We start from the raw sequence: 11,491 nt of genomic DNA on the forward strand, positions 1-11,491 counted from the left end.
GGTGGGTTTTTGGGGCCCCGTCTTTGCAGGCACATGAAACTCAGGGGAACCCCAGAAGGATGTGCACTCGCCTTGCAACCACCTGCTGTAGCGATGAGGAGGGGGAAGCAAGGAGAAGGTATTGAAGGGCCTGGTTTAGGGGATTAGTAATGGGATAAGACAGCTTTCACCTCCCTGGTTTAGATATGAATCAGGTCAATAGTAAAGAACCATCTGACAGTTTCAGGCAGCTCGGGGTGGAAGAGGCTCCCGTGCTCCAGGCTGGACAGAGAACCCCTCTCCAAAAGCCCAACTCCTGCCGCACACCCACCCGTTGGACCTGCACCAGCAGTCACAGCCCGGTGCTCCCCACCTGCTTCATGCCACGACCCACATCAGCTCCTGGCAACCTGGCGCGGGAGTGAGGTTAGAGCCTGGTCTCCAGGGATGATGTTGAAGCCACAGCCCTCGGGTGCCTGCTCTGCAGGGCAATCTCAGCCAGCTGGCTGGTGGCCATGGTGGGTGTAAGGTGGCCCAGCAGTGGAGCACAGCAGGGCGAGCAGCCAGCCAACGGCAACACAGGCAGTTTGGCAAGGGTGGGAGCTTGGGCGGAAGGTCCCTGCCTCAGGAAAAGGGCTTTTCTTCCACCTCCTCCATGTCCTGTTGGGAGCACGGGGAAATGATTGTTGTTGTGAAAACATTGCCTCTGACACACGGTTGAAAAGGAACTGAGAAATAGCCCATTGCTAGGGGAGAAGGCAGCAAAGAGGGGGGTTGCAGAGAGGCACGTCTGTATTACACAAGGCTAAATTCCCACCTCTGAGTTACAGGTGGGCTTCCTCCTCGCGATGCAGCCAATGGGACTTTTCTCAGGCTGCAGCCAGTGCTGAGTGGTGTGTTATGTGTGCACTCCTGGCCACTTAGAAGTAGATATATGTAATGGCCAAATATCCTCCATTTTGGGGTGATGGACTTGCAGGGGCAGGCGGCATGGCCAGGTTAAATGAATGGGGAAATCTGCACTCCCAGCATCGCCAGGCTGCGGAAAGCGCTTCGTTTCTAGCTGGAGTTTACATGGTGAAGCAAAGGGTTTGCAGGGTGAGCGCAGCCACAGCTGGCCATGCACGCCACCTGCTTAGCGCTGTAGCATCGCCAGCCGAGCTTACTACAAGTGCATTGGCAGCCCTAATTTGGCACCAGAGGGGGAGGTCCCTTTCCATGTCCCACTCTGCATGCCCGAGAGACATCCCTACTAATTCCTCTGCACAGATTTCTGTCTTAAGGCATTTGCCTTTGATTAAAACCAGAAGAGCAGTCACGGTTTAAGTGGAGTTTAAGAGCAAACCATGTGCCAATGCACAGGGCTCTCACATCTGGAGTGTCGCAGATTTAATCAAACTGCTGGGAAGTGCCGCATGCAGACAGCTGTCACAGCAGCCTGGAGCCCATCTCCTGATTAATTCCTAGCCAAACACAGGGCAAACAAATGACCATCAAGGTGCTACACCTACAACCGCGACTGGAGGCATGACTGGCAATCCATGAGCAAGCGGAGCTCACCCCATGTATCTCCAGGAGCTACAGGTGACGTAGCCCATGGAAGCCCTGTCCCTTTTCCTAAGGAGGAGGCTGGGGCTTGTCCCAGAGGTGTGTAAACCTTTAGGTGATATATAGGAACATGACGGACAGGGTGTTCAGGAAGAAACCCAGGCGGAGCAGGCACAACAGCCGTAGCTCTGATTTCAGCTGGTGCTTTTCGCTTCCACTCCACTTCGTTGTTGTTTTCTAGTCCCGTTTGCCCACCCATCTCACATCCCAGTGAGCAACCCCCTCCTGTGTGTGAGCTGGGACACAGCTCTCCCTGGGGATGCTCTGCCTGGCAATACCCCGGGCCCTGCGCCTGCCATAGATCCTGGGCAAACTCCGCTTGCTTCTGCAGCCTTCTGCAAAATCTGGGCAACGGCAAAACAGGGCAGACTCGGTTCTCCTTGGTGCTCATTCACAGCTCATTAAAGCTAATTGAAATGACTACCGGAGCTGGGTCTATGTGGGTGCTTGAAAGTCCTGAGCACACAGCACAGCTAGGCTGGGAATATCCAACTGTGAGGAGCCCCAAACTAGCTGATGGACTGTCCACTCCAATTAGCCCCACAAAGGAGCTATTATTCCTCCGCGCTATGCTTGTCCGATTACTTTATCTTATTATTTTTTGATCATTCCTCCAAAATGTGCTAATTAAACAGAAATCATCAAGTCAATTAGAGAAACACTCATTAAAGCAGAAAAGAAAATAAAATATCCTCAGAAGAAAAACGGCTGTGAGGCTCCCAAGCACACACAATAGCTGCCACATTCATTAAATCAGCATCTCCCAAAAGAGGGGTAGACATTGTCCCACTCTGGTACGTGCCCTGGAAATGAAACTTCCCAAGCAATGGAGTCAGATTTCTTTCTTTCTTTCTTTTCTTTCTTTCTTTCTTTTTTTTTTTTTTTAATGGAAAAACAGCATTTCACCACCACCTCAGGTTTCTTCTACATTTGGGAGAGCAGAGAAGCTTTTGGTCCCATGAAGGTCTCAACCCAAGGACAATGAGACCTCCTGGAAGATTTTTACTGACCTTAGTGGGTTTTGAGCTGAATATAGATTCTTACCTTTCAGACTGGAAGATTGTCAGCCAGTTTCTTCAATCAGATAATGGCATGACGTGAAAATAAGTTAAAATAAGTTAAAGCCCAGCGAGGTCTTTCAGAATATGTCCACTGACATCCACAGTTGTAGCATCTGCCATCTAGATATGGAGGCCTCGGGGAGCTCGCTGTGCTTTAGCCCGGAGGATGTCAGCAGTGATGGGCAGCTGCTCTGTGCGCTACGTGGAATGGGCAGGGGGAAGGGAAGGGACCTGCCCATGGCCAGGCAGCAGGACAGGGGCAGAGCTGGGAGCCAAATCTTGCTGGATCCTAGCACAGGTGTCTTATCCAGGTGCCACAGGCATTGCTGCTGCTCTGCACTCACTCTGGGTGTAACATCATAAAATACCCCAGTCTGCAGCAGACACACCAGTTGCTTCAATGGGAAATCTAGGCTTGGCTCCAGGACTCCAGTCTCCTAACCTGGCTGGCCCTCAGATACCCAGCAACGTGCTGGGGAATAGGCCATGCCTCACCCCCTGGGAGCCACAGTCACAGCTTGCGACTGCAAGGGGTGTTGGAAAAGATCAGGGACAACTGGGTTGGTTTGGAAGCGACTTCACCAGGAAGTGAAGAAGTGATGGAGAAGTGCCTGGGCCGCACATGGTCCTTGTGAGAACTGGCTGCTCCCCTGGTTGATTTTTTCTCTGCCTTGCCTCTTCTCCACTTCACAGCCTTCTTTCCCGCCCAGACACCTCTACCCACCCAGCCTCCAAGCCACCCCTCTCTTTCCCTAAGTGGCTGTCCAGTGCTCATTGTCACAACATCTGAACCTCTGCATTTTCTTATTTCTGCCGCCTTCCATGGCTTTCCCAGCTCCCAGCCCAGGAGCATGGTGAGCCCCCAGGCAGCACCTTCTCCACGTTCATACCCAGCACCTCACCAAGCAGAAGCCTCCCAGAACAAATGCATCCCTTCCCACCTCCCTGCCCTGACCTGCAGCAAGCTGGAAGCAAGTGGCTAGCCCTGCAGAATAGGGAAATCCAGGAAAACACGTGGAACAGTGATTTCAATATTTCTACTATATCTCCATTAGGGGTAGAGAAAGGAGGATTTCACTTTATTCTGACCCCAAAGTGGTGGAGAGTCCAGCTCAGCTCTGGGTAAAGGTGTTGCCTAATCTTTGCATTTCCAAACCAGTTCAGCCATGCCTAATCATAGGCGCTATGCTATGAGACCTGACAGAATTACTTCTCCTTTAATTAATCTCCAAGTTTGCTATCTGAGTGCTGTGCCATATGGTATTGATTTTTCAGCTCGGTATGACAGCACTTGCCATGAAAGAAGCTAACCTAATTAAAGCAGGGGACACCACGCACACAGGCGGCTACTCTCACTCTTCCCTTTAATACCGCTTTCGAGATCATCTCCCCTGAATGCAAACAGGTGCTGAAATGTGACGCCTCTGCTTGAAGGTGAATTCAAAGGTTTCGGCTGTGCAAAGAGGTCCAGGTCCCGTTCTCAGCACTGGCCTGGGCTTGCAACGCAGCTCTGCGTCTGCTGTGACACCCTGGGCTTTCCCAGATCTCTCCTCTCTGCAGCTGAGTGGGGAGATGGTGTTGGCAGAAAGGCCAGGAGATTTTGGAGCACGGCTTCCCAACACCACGCAATGGCTCCATTTCTTTTCAGACAGAGCAGGTAATTCATTAATGAATTCCACAGCCCCTCCCTGCCAGTTAAGGACTGGACTCCCACGAGACATAAACTAGGGTCTGTGGCTGTCTCACAGAGCCCACCTGGCATTACACAGGCAAATGACCCTTTGCTGAAGCAATCCTGTCCCAGACAGATTATCTAAAGGACCTACAGAACTAATAGAACTAACAGAAAAATAACATCAAATAATCCCCGTGCATGGATCCTCCTTCTTGTATGAGTCGAGGCATATGTGCTTGGCTGTCTCACCTTTGCAGGCAATCACATGATTTGGTGATAGAAATACAGATATAAGAGGTAGGGTTCCTGTAGCTCATTTCACCCATTTTACTTGACCCTGCAGGAGAGCTCTTCATGCCCAGCTTCCCTCTATGCTGTTGGGGATGTGTTTTCTGCACTCTGACACTGCATTCTGCCATTTTCTTTTCAGATGCAGAAAGAGCGGCTTTCAACATGCACAGACTTCCCCCTGAGTGCTTCTCCTGCCATAGCTCAGCCTTGCTCTCACCAATGTCACTCCTGAGCCATCTTTTTCTCTTCTTCTTTTCTCTTCAGCTCCTTCATTGGCAGCAACTAGCTGTAAAATGTGTAAAATTTTCTTGTGGGATTAATTTTTCTTACAATAAAGGACAGATTTTAGAACAAAGGACTTTCCAGCTTTCCTACCAGCCCCTGGTCTTTGCTTTGACATGATTCCTCCAACATAGTCAAGGTGGACCTTGATGCCAAAAGGGAACATATTGTCCAAAATGAACAGATTAAATGTTGCCGACAATGAAGAGTTACTTAATCACCTCAAATAAGGACTTATATTATTGGTATTGTCATGCTCTGGGAAAAAAGGAGGAGGAAAAGGGTTAAAAGGAAGAAATAAACCTCTCCCTTGTGGGATCATTGTCTGCAGTCTTCCCTTTCAGCTTGAGGTTTTGCTGGATTTTGAAGGTGGAATAAACATATTTTCTTCCTATTTGGAAATGGCAGCAAAGGCTCTTGTTTCCTTTTGCTCGGTACCTAGAAACATTCCAGTTTCACCAGGGAAGAGATGCCTGGTTATCGGTTTCCTTCAGCATCCTCCCCGCTCACCCTGTTTTGGGGCTTCTCCAGCACTCAGCCAGCTAAAGCACCCTCCAGCCTCCTGGAAGGTGAACGCGTGGCGGTGGCCACAGAAACCCTGGGGAATACCCTTCCTTCTGCTCTTGTCGCCCTGGCCAGCCCAGGGCAGGAGACCTCTGTGCCAGCCCCATTTTGGGGTGCTTGTTGCCCCAGCCCAGCAGAGCATCCCTGGGGGCAGACGCAGCCCACCCAGGAGGGGACCCACCGCTGAGGGTGTCCTACCCCACTTCCCCTTACTTTTCTTGGCCATCCCAGCACCATAGCGGTCTGGAGCACACGCGAGCGGGTTACCTGCGTCTCCCCTCCTAGCTCCGAGCCCACAGCCCATCCTTCCCTCTCTTTTTAAGTGACCCCCTCCCCTTGTTTCTTTAGCTCACGAGGGGAGATGTAATGAAGAGCCCTGTGGCCCCGCGCGGCGACTGAGTGTTCATTTGTTTGGCAAAGGAGATGCTTGGGCTGGGGGAAGCCCTCAGAGCACCAGCGTGAACCATGGCCGGCGTGAGCTGCAAGGCAGGCTGCGGGGCAGCCATCCCCAAGAGCAACCTGAGAAAAGCAGCAATTAGCCAGCCCCTCACCAGCACAGCGGGAGCGGTTCAAGGGGAAAGAAAAGCTGAGCCCTGGTGGTAATGACATTTTTCCACATGGGTAAATGCATTGATCTATGACAAACAATACCAGGCTGTGCCTCTGCCCGTGGTGCAGAGGAGGAAGGACAGGAGAGCTTCCCCATGCAAGATGTTAGAGGCAGAAGTTTCCCAGCTTGCCTGCAAGAAGCAGGGAGGACAGGGCCTTAAGGATGTGCTGAAACCCCAGCCCAGGTCTCGCGCAGGGACAGGCTTCCCAGTGGGTGCCAGGAGCTCCTCCTTAAAGGCAAGTGCAATGCAGGCGAGCCTCATGCACAATCCCATCCCGCGTCCTCAGAAAGTCCTGCAGAGCAGAAAAGCAGGGTACAGAGCACTTGAGCGAAGCTTGATAACAGAGCTACCCTGGGGTAAAACACCTATTCATTGAGGCTAAAACAGTAACAATTAAATCTGCTTCTGTCCCTGATACCCTAACTTATCACTGTAGCCTTAGTTGCCTTTTACGCATCCCCTGCAGCCTGTGGCTGAGTGCTGATCCCATGCTTGTAGACCACCTGATGTAAGAGAGCATTTGGGTAACACCCCAACCGATGCCTGGGCTGGGGCCTCTCTCCCAGGGTAATTCCTCTGGGAAAAGCCCAAGCCATCTAAAGGCTGAACCCTGGCAGACCTGGACCTCTGCTTTGCTTGGAGCGGTTCCTCCTACTTCCCTGCTTCCGAAAATAGCCAGGTGACCACATATAAACACCACTATTCTGTCAGAAGTGGTGGGATGTCCCAGGAACATCATACACCCTATGGACCGGGCATCATGCGTGTCTGAGAACAAACACGTAGGAGTGTATTATTAGTGTCTTGTCATCGAGTGGACAAAGTGGTTAGGAGAGCACAGGGCAAGGTACGCACCCTGCCCGAAGAGCTTAACTTGTAAGCTTTAATCAGAAGAATTAGGGCTTTACTTTGGCTCTAATTTAATCAGAATGAATAGCAGAGGTGGTCGTGCCATTTTGTGGGCAGGGTGCTATCTGCTCGGGGCATTCCCTCCTGCCTTGCGTTTGCCAGGCAGCACCCCTGGGTGACCAGTGTCTGACTGCCAGTGACAGGCACTGTCCCGATGGCCACAGCTCAGCTCTGAGTGCCTCAGGCAGGACGAAAGCCCTGTCAGCTCTGAGGGAGCTGTCTGGGCTGGCTTTGCCTTCCTGTTGGAGGCTTAGCTCTAGGTGGGCCCCACAGGGCTGTCCGAGGTCTCAGCTACCTGGAAACACATGCGTGCATCTGATGGCAGCTCCAGCAAGTCTCCTACATCTCTGCTCACTCAGCACTCTCCTTTGGGCTGGAGCCATCAGGAAGCGGCCCCTGATGGTCATTTTATTGCCAGCTGGACTGTAGCCTGGGACCTGGTTTAGCCCAGATTCCAGCACCCGTGCGATCGCGTGCCTGTGCCGTGAATGTAGCGGAGTTGGACCAGGTCTCCCAGCAGCAATAGCGAGCATAAAGCAAGGAGATTTGTTCCATTCGTGGCAGGCCTCTCCATTCACGACATGGGGGTTGCAGACGCCTTGGCAGGCCAGGACCTGTGCATGGGGAAAGGACCTGGGACTAAATACAGGGCAGGCATCGCTCTTCCCCCCAACTCAGCACCTGCGTCACCTACCACATCGTCATGGGATCGCTTTTCCTTCCCTTTTAACTGCAAAATGGCACTTCAGGGAGTGACATTTCACCTGGCAAGCTCCAATTCAAGGCAAAGAGCCCCAAACTGTGACTGGTTAAAGCAAACCGCCCTGTCCTTCTGGTGTGAGCTGCAATGGTCGGAGGGCTTTTGTCACTCACCTCTTTCCACCCTCTTTTTTTGACACTCTCTTCTGTTTGCTTTTGCACAGAAGCAAGCGCATCTCTCATCGCAAAGCCAGACCCAGCTGCCCTGGGCATGGTGCCACCCTGCCACTCTGCTCCCTGGCTAGAGCAAATTCCCGACCGTGGCAGCAGGCAAATACCAGGCACACGCACTGGATGTGACCCTCATCCCAGTGCCTCTTACTCCTCCTTGCTGCGTTTCCAGCCCACAGAAGTGGCTCGGATCTTCCTGAGTGAAGTCTAATCAGGGCTGTGTGAAAAAAACGGAGGGGGAAAGAAAAGCCCTGACCATATTTTTAAATAATACCAAAAAGCTGTAAGTATGTGGTCGGCCTGCTTGTTCTTACTGCCTGGGATCAGCCCGATTATTCAGGGATTCATTTTTATTTCTGAGGTTTATTTTTTCTCATTTAACAGCTGCACATTAATAAAAACTCCATTTATTGAAGGATTTGGCTGGGATTGCTATAATAAAATAGAAGGATTTGTGCTGGGCACTAAAAGAACTCTCTGCAAAAAGTAGTGTTTTTCCAGTGATTAGGAGCACCGGAACATATTGTTTTGCTGTGTAGCCCCGTCACTGCCGAGGATGGTGACAGATGTCTTGTGTTAATGTTGAATGATTAAATGCCATTTCTGAAGCCACTCCCTAGCTGTGTAGCATGGTGCTGCTTCACCCACACAATCTGCCTTCAATCTGTTCCCTTCGCCGAGAGCATCCCGCCTTGCTGACTGTCAAGAAGCCCCCATCACAACCCAGGCTGCACGCCATGCCCCAGGGCCAGCCTACATCCAGCCAATGTCTGGACATCAGCCTTTCAGTCACCCTATAAGGACCAGACCGACCATCATTGCAACTCAAAGACGGAGGACGTGGCCAGTGGAAGCAGAGAGACAAGTACAGCTTTTGGGCTTCTCATCCTGTCGTGGTGTCCTTCACCTGCACTGCTAGTGAGGGCAGGTTTGGTGGGAAACGTGAGGCCAGCCCAAGACGTCTCTATTTCCAGCTTTAGCCACTGCTCTGGCTAAAAGAGGTGATATGTCCCTGCACATTTGCCTCTCTTCTATCCATAGGCCACTGCTTGTGTCAGCAGGGGCTTCCTTGATCTCATTTTTGACCATTGCCTTTGAGCAAGGCAAAGAACATCCCAATCATGGGTGTCTACATAGCCATGTCCAGCTGCACCGGCGGGCTCCGCAAGCCCTCTAGCACTGGCTTACTTGCTTTCCAGTGTCCCCAACCCACCTCCTTTTACTCCCTTATTCTGCTAAACCACTACAGCCCACAAATTGCATCCTGCTCTGCCCAAAACCAGGTAGGTAACTTGACTCTGGAAAAAAAGAGCCTCTGCCTAGAAGAAGATGGGCAGACTGGCAGCGAGGTGGAAATGGTGGTTCACTGCTGTCCACCCAAAATTTAGCGAACAGCGATTCTCCTCTTCTAAAAGCCTGCTCTGGCCTCGGCAAACCCACACAGACACCCAGAGAGACACATGCACACACACACACACACACACACACACACACACAGATCCTTGATCAGAACATCTGTATCCTCTGGAAGTATGTTGTCTTCGCAAAACCATTATCTGTTTGGCATCTGTTGCAATGACCTATTCCAGCGACAAGTCGTGCACACACCACTTCTGATCCACACGCGCACACATGACATCTGAGTCCCAACAGAGCACAGAGGACAAATAAGGTTTTTTCTCCAAATAGAGCTGATATGGTGTGGGGAAGGGAGGAGCCGGCTGGGGAAAATCTGGCCGTTCACATGCATTCACACATGTTGCTATAAGTCCTGCCAGTCAGAAAAAACATGGTAGGGGGCACTTCGGCAAGCTGGGAGGTGCAGAAAGATGTTAAGGAGGGGGATGCACCCTTGGGAGGCCAAGCCAAGATGGTGTGACCGCACTCGTTCACACCATCCGCAAACAGCACGCCTCTGCCCGCCTCTGTTCCCTCCATTCACCCCTCTCTGTGCAGCCCGTGGATTCGGGGGCGACGTCCCACCTTGTCCCAGGACCAAGCACCACTGAAGATGTCATCCCCCGGGCTACAGCGACCTGGCTGCACAAGGCGGCTCTTCTGCAAAGCGCAAGGAAGCGGGAGGGCAAGGTGGTGCCAAACAGCAAGAGGCCCAAATTGACTTATTTCTACCACCTCTCCTTTAAAAAAACATGAAACCTGCTGCCACTTGCTAATCCATCAGCCTGACAGGTCAAGTAAAAGCAGGTTGCCCACTTGCTTTCACTTCTCCCCCAACTTAATCTCTGTGCTAAATTACAACTTGATAATGGGTTCCCATTAATTATTGATTTTCCAGATAATACTTGTTAAAGGAGAATTAACACTATTGTTTCTGAACAAATGCTGCCCAAATACTGTGTTTAGCGGGCTTGTAATCAGCTTTACCCACTTCTCCTCTAATCTGATTGAAACAGATTTCCTACCAAATCTTTTTTATCATTTTGTTGATATTAAAAGGTCACATATTTATGCCTGCCCAAAAGTTTAATTTAAGTTACTGCAATTGATTATCATTATGTGTTCGTGTGCGAACAGCAGAGTGCTGATGGACGCGACTTTAATTTAGACTAGGAATGAAGAAGCAGAGAGAAAACTGAAGAAGTACACTTTCTATGGCATTCAGTGAGTGATGTTAGGCATTGTACATTTTAGCTTATTTTCCCAAGCCCTATATTATGATTCTGTTCATCATAATGCCTTTTGACCCGCTGCATTTACTCCATCATAATTATCCTTTAATACTCTTATAAATGAACTTTTAGCTTATCTTCCGTTAATTCTCAGAACAAGCAAAGCACACACGTAACAAACAAAGCCATCTCAATAAAGTGTTTAACCCTTTTGGTGGCTTTCCCTGATTATTCAAAGGCGGGCTGTGCGTTTAAGAGGTAGGTGGCTTAATTACACTTCTTCTCACGAGGTGCAAAGTGTGTGATGGCATTTCAGCCTCTTTTCAAGCCAAGCCCCATCGAACAACTCTCAACAAGTAAAAGCAGTGAATTAAAACCAAAGCAAAACTAGCTGGCAAGAGTATCACAGATCAGCCTGGGATTTCTCCAGTGTTGGGCGGCCGCCCAAGCCGAATGACACACAAGACCTGAGATAAGCTAGTTAGAAAGGGAAGGTGCAGGTGACTTGTCTCAAGCACTTGAAAGACTTTGATTCGATTTCCAGCTCGGCCATGAGCTCTCAGTGAGCCCTTGGACAACTCAGCTCTCTAGGACATGGAGCAAATACTCCTGCCAGGTCTGTCCTGTGTACCTGCACCTTGGAGCAGAGACCGTTTTTCACAAAACAGCCATCAAAGAGCTCACAGTACTAAACACTACATCATCTTCCACCTTGTTTCTCCTCCATGGCCATGCTCAAGTCGTGGTGGGAAATGGAGACGCACCAGCTTGTTCCACTTACTGTGTTTCAGAGTTTGGCACGTAATCACATCTCAACTATGGTCTCAACAAAGTTTTCTATAAATACAAATATTCCAGCAATACGATATCCGGGGAGCACAAAGACCAACACTGGTTTGCAGCTGTAGCTGGGTGCAGGCGAGACACTGCAGACTGGACCAGAGACATCAT

This window comes from Calonectris borealis, chromosome 3 (assembly GCF_964195595.1).
Source record: "Calonectris borealis chromosome 3, bCalBor7.hap1.2, whole genome shotgun sequence".
Classification (NCBI taxonomy): domain Eukaryota; kingdom Metazoa; phylum Chordata; class Aves; order Procellariiformes; family Procellariidae; genus Calonectris; species Calonectris borealis.